General features: G+C 44.3%; 1 protein-coding gene across 1 annotated transcript in view; it reads left to right on the forward strand.

Moving 5' to 3' along the window:
- ADCK1 (aarF domain containing kinase 1) overlaps nucleotides 1-13,081 on the forward strand; it is a 129,728-nt gene that overhangs the window by 40,522 nt on the left and 76,125 nt on the right. The window lies entirely within an intron of this gene.

The following is a 13,081-nucleotide window of genomic DNA, read 5'->3' on the forward strand; positions in this document are numbered from 1 at the left end:
TTTTTTTTTTTTTTTTTTTTTTTTTTGTGATGGAGTCTCACTCTGTCACCCAGGCTGGAGTACAGTGGCACGATCTTGCAATCTCCATCTCCTGGGTTCAAGCAAATCTCCTGCCTCAGCCCCCAGAGCAGCTGGGATTACAGGTGTGCGCCACCACGCCCAGCTAATTTTTGTATTTTTAGTAGAGACAGGTTTCACCATGTTGACCAGGCTTGTCTTGAACTCCTGACCTCAAGTGATCCACCTGCCTTGGCCTCCCAAGTGCTGGGATTACAGGAGTGAGCCACCGTGCCTGGCTGAGGGTAGTTTTTCTTTTTCTTTTCTTTTCTTTCTTTTTTTTTTTTTTTTTTTGAGACCAGGTCTTTTTCTGTCATCCAGGCTGGAGTGCCGTGGCTGAAACATGGCTCACTGCAACCTCCACCTCCTGGACTCAAGTGATTCTCCTGCCTCAGCCTCCTGAGTAGCTGGGATCACAGGTGTGTGCCACTACTCTTAATTAAAAAAAATTTTTGTAGATGTGGGGTCTTACTAAGTTGCCCAGGCTGGTCTCAAACTCCTGGCTTCAAGTGATTTTCCCATCTCAGACTCTCAAAATGCTGGGATCACAGGCATGTGTAACCTTGTCTGGCCAGAGTTTTGTTTTCTGTTCTTTCCCACCAGCCCCCAAGAGCCCAAGGCTGTGAGGAAATGAAAAAGACGCCTGTCCCACATTCAGGCCCGTGGCCTGAGCAAGCGTGGAGGGGAAGGGAAGCAGGCTGGCTGCTGCATTCTGCTCGCGGCCTAATGCTTGTTTTTCTTGTCTGTAATTTCCATTCCAGAGATGCCCTCACTCTTCTAGCTGCTGAACAACTGTTGAGAACAAATTAATTATGCATCTTCTCAGTGTGTGTGATTAAGGGGCAGATGGAGGGAAGGGTTCTCTTCAGCTTTTCTGGCAACTGGGTTCCCAAATGGATGCTTTCCAGACCAAAGAGTACGTGTCCTGGGCTCCTGTGGGCATCTGGGTTTGTCTGTTGGTAGCAGGCTTGCTCACTGGCAGGCGGAGTCACAAGTTGCCAGTAATAATATTATTAATCCCTTAAATTTGCAGCTCATTTGCTGTTTGCTGAGGGCTTGTACAGTCACATCAGCTCATTTGTTGGGATTTCAGGGATGCTGGAACAACTTTCTTTGCTTAATTCTTCCCTAAATCATTATTGATGCTTGTAATTCCACCATTAGAAAGTAATTCCTTTGGCTTAAAATCTGTTCTTTATTAAAATGCAAGTATCCTTGGCAGCTGTGTAGTATGTTTTATGTTTTATGTTGTATGTAGTGTGTTCATTAAGCTTTCTTAGCCACTAGCAACTGCCCTCTCCAGATACCCCCATCTGCCACCTTCCTTTTAGGATGGGCTTCTCTGAAACAGAACTTACATTTGGAAACTGTCCCATTTCATAGAAATCTGCTCTAGGTTAGTTGCTCTGGCTGGAAAGAAACAGGTAAAGAAACTCCTGCCAGGATGTCAATGACTGATCATAATTTCTTTCTTTCTTTCCTTTTTTTTTTTTGGAGATAGAGTCTCACTGTTGCTCAGGCTGGAGTGCAGTGGCGTAATCTTGGCTTACTGCAACCTCTGCCTGGAGGTTCAAGCAATTGGGTTCAAGCAATTCTTGTGCTTCAGCCTCCCGAGTAGCTGGGACTACAGGCATACACCACCATGCTCGGCTAATTATTTTTTATTTTACTAGAGACAGAGTTTCACCATGTTGGCCAGGATGATCTTGATCTCCTGACCTCATAGTCCACGCACCTTGACCTCCCAAAATGCTGGGATTACAGACATGAGCCACCGCACCTGGCCTGATCATAATTTCTTATGTTACCACCTCTAGGGAATATTCTCATTTTGACTGGAACCTTCTGGAAACAATGCTTAATGCAAAGGAACCGGTGTCCCTTCATCCTATCATCTCAGTGGCTTTGGTCTTAGCTCTCTCCTGTCAGGTCCATTGAGAGCAGACTCGGTCTGTGTAACTCAGATTGAGCGTTGACCTGGAGTGTAGTTCACTGGGACAGGGGAGAAAGTGGAGCTGACCACATAGATGATGGTGGGACAGACTGTCCATTTTGCAGAAGGAAGACTGAGGCATAGAGACAACAATCTACTTGGAGTTGGGGCTAGAATTAAAATTTTGTCTTTAGAACCCCAGTAACGGTTGTAGGTTTTTAGAGTCAGAAGACATCTTAGAAACATCTAGCTCTGGGAAAGCAAAGACATTTCCTTTGCAAACTCCAGTTGATTAGTAGTGGTTGAGTGCAGGTTGGAGAATAAGCAAGTCGTCACCTGGACTCACTGAGTGCGTGCTGTGGTTGATTAGTGATGTCTGATGTGTGGCACGGGCGCAGTAACGGAGGAGAGGCACATATGCACTCACTTGCTATTCCTGACTCTGCTCAACCTCTCAATTTACAGATGAGCTGAGGTCCAAGAAGCTGAGATGATTTGTTCAGGATTGCATAAGTAGGGGCAGTAATTGGCAGAATTGTCCCAGAATCCAGGTCCCTTGAGTCTTGATTCAAAACTTTTTCTTCTGAGGTATACTGGTATTCTAAGAGGTATTTCATTATCGTCTTGGAGTTAGACTGCCGGGATTCAGATCCCAGCTCTGCCACTAATTAGCTGTGTGGCCTTGGCCGAACCATTTAACCTTTCTGAGGCTTAACTTTACCATCTTTAAAAGAGAGGATAATAATTGTGCCTACCATATAGGATGGTTATGGAATTAAATGAGAAAATACATGTATAAAGGGTTCAGAGTAGGGCCTAACACATAGTAAATACTTAATCTGTGATAGTAGCTCAATTAAAATATTCCTTTTTTTTTTCCTTTTTGTTGAGACTGGGTCTTGCTCTGTCCCCTAGGCTGGAATGCAGTGGCACAACCTCAGCTCCCTGCAACCTCCGCCTCCCAGGTTCAAGCAGTTTTCCTGACCCAGCCTCCTGAGTAGCTGGGACTACAGGCACATGTACCACCATGCCCAGCTAATTTTTGTATTTTTAGTAGAGATGGAGTTTCACCATGTTGGCCAGGTTGGTCTCGAACTCCTGGCCTCAAGTGATCTGCCCACCTTGGCCTCCCAAAGTGCTGGGATTACAGGCATGAGCCAGTGCGCCCGGCCAAAATGTTCCTTTTTAAATTGCATTGTCTTTCTAGGTTCTTGGTGGACACAGATACAAAATCATCCCCTGCTCACTCCTTCTGAAGTATCCCTCAGAGTTGCCCCTCAGAAATAGTTGCTTCTCTCTCTTCTCCATGGTATGCTCTGGAATCATTTGGGTTTGAAGTGCTCCTGGAATTTGTAATTTCATAATGAAAAGTCCCACAGTACTAATAACCAGGTGTGAGACGGTGCTGGATCTGTAACTACCTGCAGCTCTGGGGCAGTTTTTGCTATCATACTTTACACTCCCGAGAAGTTCATTTTGGTTTGGGTGTGTGATGCAGCCCTGGAGGCTTGGCTGTGGTTCCCCAAGGACCAGCTGCCACATGGGGCCTCTCTTGGCCATTTTGCTTAGTTGCTCCTCTGACTGGAACGTCACTATAACATCTCCTTCTGACCATCTCTGCTCCCCTAAGCCAGTGTATCTTCTCCCACCCACCCTGAACCTTGTTCTTAGACTGGACCTCAGTAGCCAGCTGGTGCCAGCCCCCTCTTCTTACAGCTGCCTCTCCTATAGTCTTAGAAAGCAGGGCCTAGTCAGAGCCTAGACCCAAAGCTATGCTATGGTCCTCTCCCCATCTTAATCCAGCCATGCAGGACCCTGGGTCACAGTTCCCTTTGGGTGACCCTGAGGGGGACCCAGGGAAGCCTTGAGACTCAGGAGGAGTCCATGACTGTCCTGGAAGCCAGGCCTGGTGTGATGGGGCTTTGAGCTGACCCCTGTATGATTCAAGACAGGAGTGCGGAGGGCTCTCTGGGTATCTTGTGATGGGCAGGTGGCTCTCGTTGAGTGAATCATCTGTGATTCCACATCCTGACTGGTTTTTGGGAAAAACGTCTGTTCTGGATCCTCCAACAGAGACCCTCCTGGGGTCTGCCCAGCTGATCCCTGCTAAGAAAGGGTGGAGTGGGGGCTGGTGGGAGGAAGGCCTTCCCACTGGGGAATGGTCAAGTCATTGTCCTTGACATTGGAAAGCTCTGTTGCTCTGGGCCTCTCACTGGGTCCCAGCCTCGTTTGGTTGCAACCTGGCCATGTCTAGGGTTGCTTCCCTGCTCTTTCTTCTGTGGACCCGAAGTGGAGCAGCTGATCATATCCATGGAGCTACTGCATGGGCAGAAACCCCATCTTCTCCAGGAGAGGCTCAGACAAAAGGAGGATTTTGAGCCACCCTGGGGGAAAGGAACTCCTTGCTCTGCCCTTCATTCTGGGATTGTGGAAGGCAGTCACATCACTTGCTTTTTCTTCTAACTTATGAGGAATGTGTAACAGTGTAGACAGGCAGCAGAGTGTAGAGAAAGACAGATGTTTTGCAATTAGAAGACAATGTTTCAAACCCTGAATCTACTATTTACTGGCTGAGTAACCTTGGTAAGACCTCTAACTTTTTGGAGCCCAACTTCTTTCATCTGTACAATGAGGAGAATGATAGTACCTATCTCAAGGGCTCTTACCTGGGTCAGGTGAGATAATGTGTGTGAAAGACTTCATGCATTTAATTTAATTTAAGCAATCAATTAATTAATTTATTTATTTAAGATGGAGTTTTGCTGTGTGGCCCAGACTGGAGGACAGTGGCACAATCTCGGGTCATTGCAATAACTGTGTTATTTAGTTTTCTTTCTTTTTTTTGAGATAGGGTCTCACTTTGTTGCTGAGGCTGGAGTGCAATGACATGATGATGGCTCACTACAACCTTGACCTCCTGGGCTCAAGCAGTGCTCTCACCTTTCAGCCACTCAAGTAGCTGGGACTACAGGCGTATGCCACCACACCTGGCTAATTTGTCTTTGTTTTTATTTTTTGTAAAGATGGGCTCTCACTATGTTGCCCAGGCTGGTCTCGAACTCCTGGCCTCAAGTGATCCTTCCATCTCAGCCTCCCTAAGTGCTAGGATTACAGGCATGAGCCACTGAACCCAGCCTTGGTTTTCAAATAGTTGGGAATTTTCCAGATATTTTGTGGTTATTGATTTATACTTTGGTTCCATTGTAGTCAGTGAAAATATTTTATGTATTTTGATCCTTTTAAGTTTCCTGAGATCTGCTTTATGACTCAGAATGTGGTCTGTCAGCTGCATGTGGTGGCTCATGCCTGTAATCCCAGTGCTTTGGAAGACTGAGGCAGGAGGATCACTTGAGGCCAGGAGATTGAGACCAGCCTGGGCAACATAGTGAGACTCTGACTCAACAAAAAATTTTAAAAAATTACTTAGGTGTGGCGGTGTGTGCCTGTGTCTCAGCTACTGGGGAGGCCAAAACAGGAAAATCCCTTGAGGCCAAGAGTTCAAGGCTGCAGTAAACAATGATGGTGTCACTACACTTCAGCCTAGAAGACACAGTGAAACCATGTCTCAAAAAACAAACAAAAAGAATATGGTCTCTCTTGGCAAATGTTCCTTTTATACTTGAAAATAATGTATATTCTGCTGTTGTTGGACAGAGTGTTCTATAAATGCCACTTCAGATTAGTTGATAGTGTTCAAGTCTTTTATATCCTTACTTATTTTCTATCTGTTATATCATGTATTGAGAAGATACTGAAATCCCTGCCTATAAAGTGGATTTTTCTGTTTCTCTTTGCAGTTCCTTTAGTTTTTTTGCTTCATGTATTTTGAAGCTGTGTTATTGGGCGCATAAATGTTTAGGATAGTATATCCTCTTGATGGATTGATCCCTTTATTGTTATGAAATGATTTTCTTTATCCCTAATAATATTCTTTTCTCTGAAATCAATTTTGTCTGCTATGAATATAGCTGTTTCATCTTTCTTTTGATTAGCATTGGCACGATACATCTTTTTTTTAAATTTTTTTTGAGACAGAGTCTCGCTCTGTTGCCCAGGCTGGAAAGAAGCGGTGCCATATCTGCTCACTGCAAGCTCCACCTCCCGGGTTCACGCTATTCTCCTGCCTCAGCCTCCCGAGTAGCTAGGACTACAGGTGCCCGCCACCATGCTTGGCTACTTTTTTTTTTCTGTATTTTTAGTAGAGATGGGGTTTCACCATGTTAGCCAGGATGGTCTCCATCTCCTGACTTTGTGATCCACCTGCCTCGTCCTCCCAAAGTGCTGGGATTACAGGCGTGAACCACTGCGCCCGGCCTGATATATCTTTTTTTATCCTTCTATTGGGTTGGTGCAAAAGTAATCACTGTTTTTGCCATTACTTTTAATGAAGACAGCTATTTTGCACCAACTCAATACATTTAACCTATTTGTGTTTTTATATTTGAAGAGCATTTCTTTTGGGTGGTATACATTTGGGTCTTTTTTGTTTTTTGAAATGGAGTCTTGCTCTGTTGCCCAGGCTGGAATGCAGTGGTGCGATCTTGACTCACTGCAACCTCCGCCTCCTAGGTTCAAGCGATTCTTCTGCCTCAGCTTCCCAAGTAGCTGGGATTACAGGTGTGTGCCACCATGCCTGGCTAATTTTTGTATTTTTAGTAAAGATAGTGTTTCAACATATTGGCCAGACTGGTCTCGAATTCCTGACCTCATGATCCATCCGCCTCGGCCTCCCAAAATGTTGGATCTTAAAATCGTATAAGAATCTTAAAATTGTATACTTTCATTTCTTCCCAAGTTTTATGCTATCGATGTAATACATGCCTTTATGTTATAAACACCACATTACATTGTTATTAATTTGGTTAAGCAATCATTTTTCTTTTAAAGATATATAAAGTATAAAAAAGTTCTTATGTATTTACTCATAAAGTTGTTATTTCTGGTCTCTCTGTTCCCTTATATAGATTCATATTTTTATCTGGTTTCATTTTTCTTCTGCCTGTTGAAGGTTCTTTAGTTTTTATTTATTTTTTATTTGTTTTTTGAGATGGAGTCTCGCTCTGTCGCCCAGGCTGGAGTGCAGTGGTGTGGTCTCGGCTCACTGCAACCTCTGCCTCCCAGGTTCAAGCGATTCTTCTGCATCAGCCTCCCGAGTAACTGGGACTACAGGCTCATGCCACCACGCCCGGCTAATTTTTGTATTTTTAGTGGAGACGGGGTGTCACCATATTGGCTAGGCTGGTCTCAAACTCCTGACCTCGTGATCCGCCTGATTCTGCCTCCCAAAGTGTTGGGATTACAAGTGTGAGCCACTGCACCTGGCTGGTTCTTTGACATCTCTTGTAGTACAGGGATATGAAATCTATCAGTTTTCCTATGTCTGCAAGAACTTTTATACCTTTATTTTTGAAAAATTTTCTTTGCTGGGTTTAGAATTCTTTGTTTTCAGAGATGTTGCTATACTAACGTCTGCTTGTATTGTTTCCAGTGAAAAATCTGCCATCATTCTTATCTTTATTCTTCTGTCTGTATCTTTTTTCTCTGTATAAATTGTTTTAAAAAATCATGTAGCTTTCTTCATGTTTCTTGTGCTTGGGGCTTGTTGAGGTCCTTGAATTTATTAGTTTATACATTAAAAAAAAACAAATTTGAAAAAAATTTCAGCCATTTTCTTTAAATATATATTTATATATTTAATTATAATTTATATATATTTAATTATAAATATATATATATTTCACTCCTCATCTCTTCTCCTTTGGGGACTTCAACTACATATTTACTAGGCTGCTTGAATTTGTTCCACATTTCACTGATGTTCTTTTCACTAAAAAAAAATTATTTTTACTTCTATGTGTTTCATTCTGAATAGTTTCTGTTGCCAGGTTTTCAAGTTCACTAATCTTTTTTATATATATATTTTTTAGAGACAGGGTCTTGCTATGTTGCCCAGGCTGGTCTCAAAATCTCTGGCTCAGGCAATCCATCATCCCCCTTGGATTCCCAACGTGCTGGGATTACAGGTGTGAGCCACCATGCCTGGCCTGATAATTTTTTTTCCCCTACAATGTCTAATCTGCCATTAATCGCATCTTGTGTGCTTTTCATCTCATGCATTATGTTTTTCATCTCTAAAAGTTTGATAGGATTCTCTTTCTGTCTCTTTTGTGTCATCCAGGCCTTGGTTCACTGCAACCTTTGCCTCCTGGGCTCAGGCAGTTCTCCTGCCTCTGCCTCCCAAGTAGCTGGGATTTCAGGTGCGTGCCACCGTGTCTAGCTAATTGTTGTATTTTTTGTAGAGATGGAATTTTGCCGTATTGCCCAGGCTGGTTTTGAACTCCTGAGCTCAGGTGCTCTGCCTGTCTTGGCCTCCCAAAGTGCTGGGATTACAGGTGTGAGCCACTGTGCCTGGCATTGTGCTTTTATTTTTAGGGTGGTAGATATTTTTGTATTCTTATAAATATTGAGCTTTGTTCTAGGACACAGTTAAGTTACTTGAAGTAGTTTGCTTTTTTCAGATCTTGCTTTTAATATTTGTTAGATGGGAATGGAACAGTATTTGTTTTGGGATATATGCCATTACTGATGCAAAGCCCTTCTGGATATTGCCACAAATGTCCCATGAATGATGAGTTTTTTTTCAATTTGGCGGGTGGAAATAGGTCCTATGTGGATGCTGGGTACTGTTAACCCTAAACCTTTTGGGTTGTTCTTTTCCTGTACTCAGACCATTTTTGGGTATGCAGGTGCTGATCGGTACTCAGCTGTATATGCAGTGGGATCTCTGCAGACCTTTCGTGTTCTTTCTTTGTACAGCTCTCTCCTCTTTGCTACTCTGTCCTTTGAACTCTTTCTGGACTCTCAGCTCTATCTCCTCAATTGAGGAGTCTTCCGGTCACTACCTGGCTTCCCCTCCGTGCCACCTCAGCCTGGGAGCTCCCAGTGCGGTGAACTGGGGCATTCATCATGTTCACCTCGTTTCTTTCTCATCTTTCGGGAATCACTCTTCTTCCTTGCCTAATGTCAAGTGTCTTGAACACCATTGTTCTATATATGCTGTCCAGTTTTTCAGATGGGAAGGTAATTTTAGTTCCTGTTTTGGAAGAAATGTCAAGGTTGACATCATGATCTATGGCCTGAAAAAGTCCAAGTTTAACCTTGCCATTTCCTAAGGTGGAGAAGACTGTGGGAAGAACAGGTTTGGTGGTAGTGGGAGTGGTGGGAAAGTCAGGCTAAGTTTGAAGAGCCTGTTGGATATCGGAGTAATTGATGTTAGAGAGGCAGCTGTAATCAGCAAGCTCCAGTCAGAGGAGAGGTCTGGGCAGGAGATACACATCTGTGTGTATCAACGTGAAGATGGTATTTACAGCCATGATACTGGATGAGATCCCCAAGGAAGTATAGTTAGAGTATTGGATTAATCCTATTTTTTATTTTCTGTATTTTCTGGTGCTTTGACATCTTGGTTTTGCTGGCATTGGAGGGACTGCTGCTCCCAGGGTCAACTAATTCTTAGAGATAGGTAGCAGCTCTCTTGGGAGTGTGCTTTTTTCTTTTGAGATGGAGTCTCACTCTGTCATCCAGGCTGGAGTATGGTGGTGTGATCTTGGTTCACTACAACCTCTGCCTCCCGGGTTCAAGCGATTCTTGTGCCTCAGGCTCCTGAGTAGCTGGGATCACAGGTGCCTGCCTCCACACCCAGCTAATTTTTTTGTGTTTTTAGTAGAGGCAGGGTTTCACCATGTTGGCCAAGCTGGTCTTGGACTCCTGACCTCAGGTGATCCACCTGCATTGGCCCCCCAAAGTGCTGGGATTACAGGCGTGAGCCACCCACTCACGGGAGTGTGCTTTTCATATGCAAATCAACCAATTCAGAGCCCATACCTCACAACCACCTACTTCATCAGGCTCTTTTACTCTGTACTACTATTCTCCTGCCCTAATTCCCCCATCATTAGGTAGTAGACAACTAGGGACAGCTCCTATGCCCCAGAGCCCAGTGAAATTATTCAAAGTAACCAGTGCTATCCTGTTTACCCTGCCTTGACCATTCCTTCACATGGAATAGCAGCAAAGGCTCTTGTCCACATTTTCCTGCTTTCCCCCTCTGCCTTTGATTCTGGTGCTTCTTTCCCCACGTGGCCTGGCATGGCAGGCCATCATGCCATCTATTTCTAGAGACTTGTCAGTAAAGGCTTCTGCTTTCATGGTAATCATTTCTGTGTTTGTGTGTCTTACCGCATGTGATTGAAACAAATCCCAATGCCCTTGTAGTAAGTATAGAAGTACCAGCTCTGGCTAAATGGATACGTATATTACCTCACCTCATTTAATCTTCATAGCAGCCCTATGAGGTGTAGGTACTATTATTATCTTACTTTTATAGATGAAAAAACTGAAGTAGGGAAAGGTTACGTAATTTGCCCAAGTCCACCAGCTTCTGTGTGGTAAAGTTGGGATGTAGCCTGAGACACTCTGAAGTCCTGTGTTCTTAACTACAGAACTATGTGTGGTCAGGGTGGGGTTCAGTCTGAGGTTAAATTCTTTTAATATGTTTACAAACTGTACCTCGTTTTTTTCCCCTAAGACATGATGAGCTTTACTTTGTTGTCTAAATGACAACGTAAAGGTTAACATCTGGAAAAGAGAACTTGCAGACTGTGGGCCTGATTTCTTGGGGATGAGGAGTTACAGTTTCATTTTTCTGATGGACAGCACACATGTGTGCCGTGGGACCCTGCCAGATTAGCAAAGAGATGCTGGATTCTCTCTGATCAAAACTGGTCCAGTCTGCGCGCAGAATCTTGTCCATTTAAAGCTGAAAAAAATGATCAGCTGGACTTTCCATTCTCAGAAGATGCTGAAAAGGGATGATAAAAAAATTTCCCACATTATCATAATATTTATTATTCATAAGAAATTTGGGAAATACAGGTCAGGCGTAGTGGCTCACACCTGTAATGCCAGCACTTTGGGAGGCCAAGGCGGGTGGATCACTTGAGCTCAGGAGTTCGATAGTAGCCTGGGCAACATGGTGAAAAACCCCTTCTCTACTAAAAATACAAAAATTAGCCAGACATGGTGGCGGGCCTCTGTAGTCCCAGCTACTTGGGAGGCTGAGGCAGGAGAATCACTTGAACTCGGGAGGCAGAGGCTACTGTGAGCCGAGATCACGCCACTGCACTCCAGCCTGGGCGACAGAATGAGATTCTGTGTCCAGAAAAAAGAAATTTGGGAAATACAGAAAACCTATATAGAAGAAAAAAGTACTCTTATAATTTCACACTCCAGAGATACCACTGTTAACATTTCATTCCTTTGGGGCTTAAGTTTCTGACTAGAAGAATTAATCAAAGGTCAGTTTGGGGTCTGTCGCCTTCTCTTTCTGTGTCTGCCTGTCTCTCTGTGTGTGGGTGTGTATGTATGACTATCGGATGGTCTCGTTCCTCTCTGTCACTTACACGACCCTAAGCCCCATTGGAGATATTGCCCAGTTCTCATGGGGAGCCCCATGGATTCAGTCTGACATTGATAGCTTTCTGCCTAGCTTGGGGACTAGGGCCCCTGCTCTTGGGGCTTTAGATGTGGGTAAAGGGATTGCTTTGACTCCATCTTGCCTAATCAATAACTAATCAACACTGAGTTGATTTTATTAGCTATTCATTGCCTCCCTCCCATACCCCAAACCAAGCTGGCTGTGACAATGCTTTTCACTAATATGAGGCAGATTAAAACTCATTACATAATCCTAGCGCTTTGGGAGGGCAAGGTGGGCAGATTACTTGAGGTCAGGAGTTCAAGACCAGCCTGGCCAACATAGTGAAACCTTATCTCTGCTAAAAATACAAAAATTGGCTGGGCGTGGTGGTGCGTGGCTAAAATTAGTTAGGAGGCTGAGGCAGGAGAATCGCTTGTATCTGGGAGACAGAGGTTGCAATGAGCTGAGACTGCACTACTGCACTGCAGCCTAGGTGTCTCAAAAAAAAAAAAAATAAATAAAAATAAAAAATGTCTCACAAAGCTCGAAGTGGACAGGTGCCTGCGGGCCTAAGGATGGCCTGGTAGTGCCTGGAGTGTGAGGCATCCCCTCTGCTGTGGCAGGAGGTGGGCGGATGGGCCCTTTGGCTGCTGGGTTGAGGGTGTTCAGGGCTGCAGCCGTCTCTTCTGAGCAGCAGCAGTCTGGGCGTGGTGGCTCATGACGGTAATCCCAGCACTTTGGGAGGCCGAGGTGGGTGGATCGCTTGAGCCTGGGAGATGGGGACTACTGTGAGCCATGATTATGCCACTGCACTCCACTCTGGGAGACACAGCGAGACCCTTTCTCAAAAAAAAATTGTGCAAATTTATGGAGTACGTGGGAAATTCTTACACATTTATAATGTGTGGTGATTAAGTCAGGGTATTTAGGGTAGCTATCACCTGAGTATAATACAGTTTTCTAAATATAGTCATTCTCCTCTGCTCTCAAACATTGAATTTATCCCTTCAAGTTTACTTTATGTTTGTACCCTTTAATTCACTTCTCTTCATCCTCGCCCTTCCCACCACCCATATTTCCTAGTTTGTTATCTGTTTTTCCACTCTACCTCCAATATCACATGTTCTCTCTTATATGTGGGAGCTAAAACAAAAACAAAAACAAAAAAACTCCTCTTAATTTCTAAATTTCCTGTGTGATTCACTTGGCAACTAATTATATAGGATCTTTGAACACTTCTTCCACCTTTGTTGTCAACTGTTATTTAACTCCTCAGATGATTTTATGGCCCCCAATATGTGTTAATTACATCAGCATCCTACGTGGCACTGAAAAGTGTAAGTCCATCCTCGTGGTTCACTCTCTTGGTTGACTGAGTTGGGAGAAGGCAGATGCCAGGTCCCCACAGGGTACTGGGGTCCCTTGTCTTCTGCATGTGCCCATGGCCTCATCCTGCCTCAGAGGCTTAGCTCTTAGAAGGTAGGACTCTTATAGTACCAAGGCCCTCAGTTGGGCTGCAGGGATGACTGTGGATATGCAGCCTGGGGGCAGATGGGGCCACCTTCCAACTCTGGAAGGACCGGTGAGCACCCAGATGTGAATTAAGGCTGCTC

Source organism: Theropithecus gelada, chromosome 7b, assembly GCF_003255815.1.
Source record: "Theropithecus gelada isolate Dixy chromosome 7b, Tgel_1.0, whole genome shotgun sequence".
Classification (NCBI taxonomy): Eukaryota; Metazoa; Chordata; class Mammalia; order Primates; family Cercopithecidae; genus Theropithecus; species Theropithecus gelada.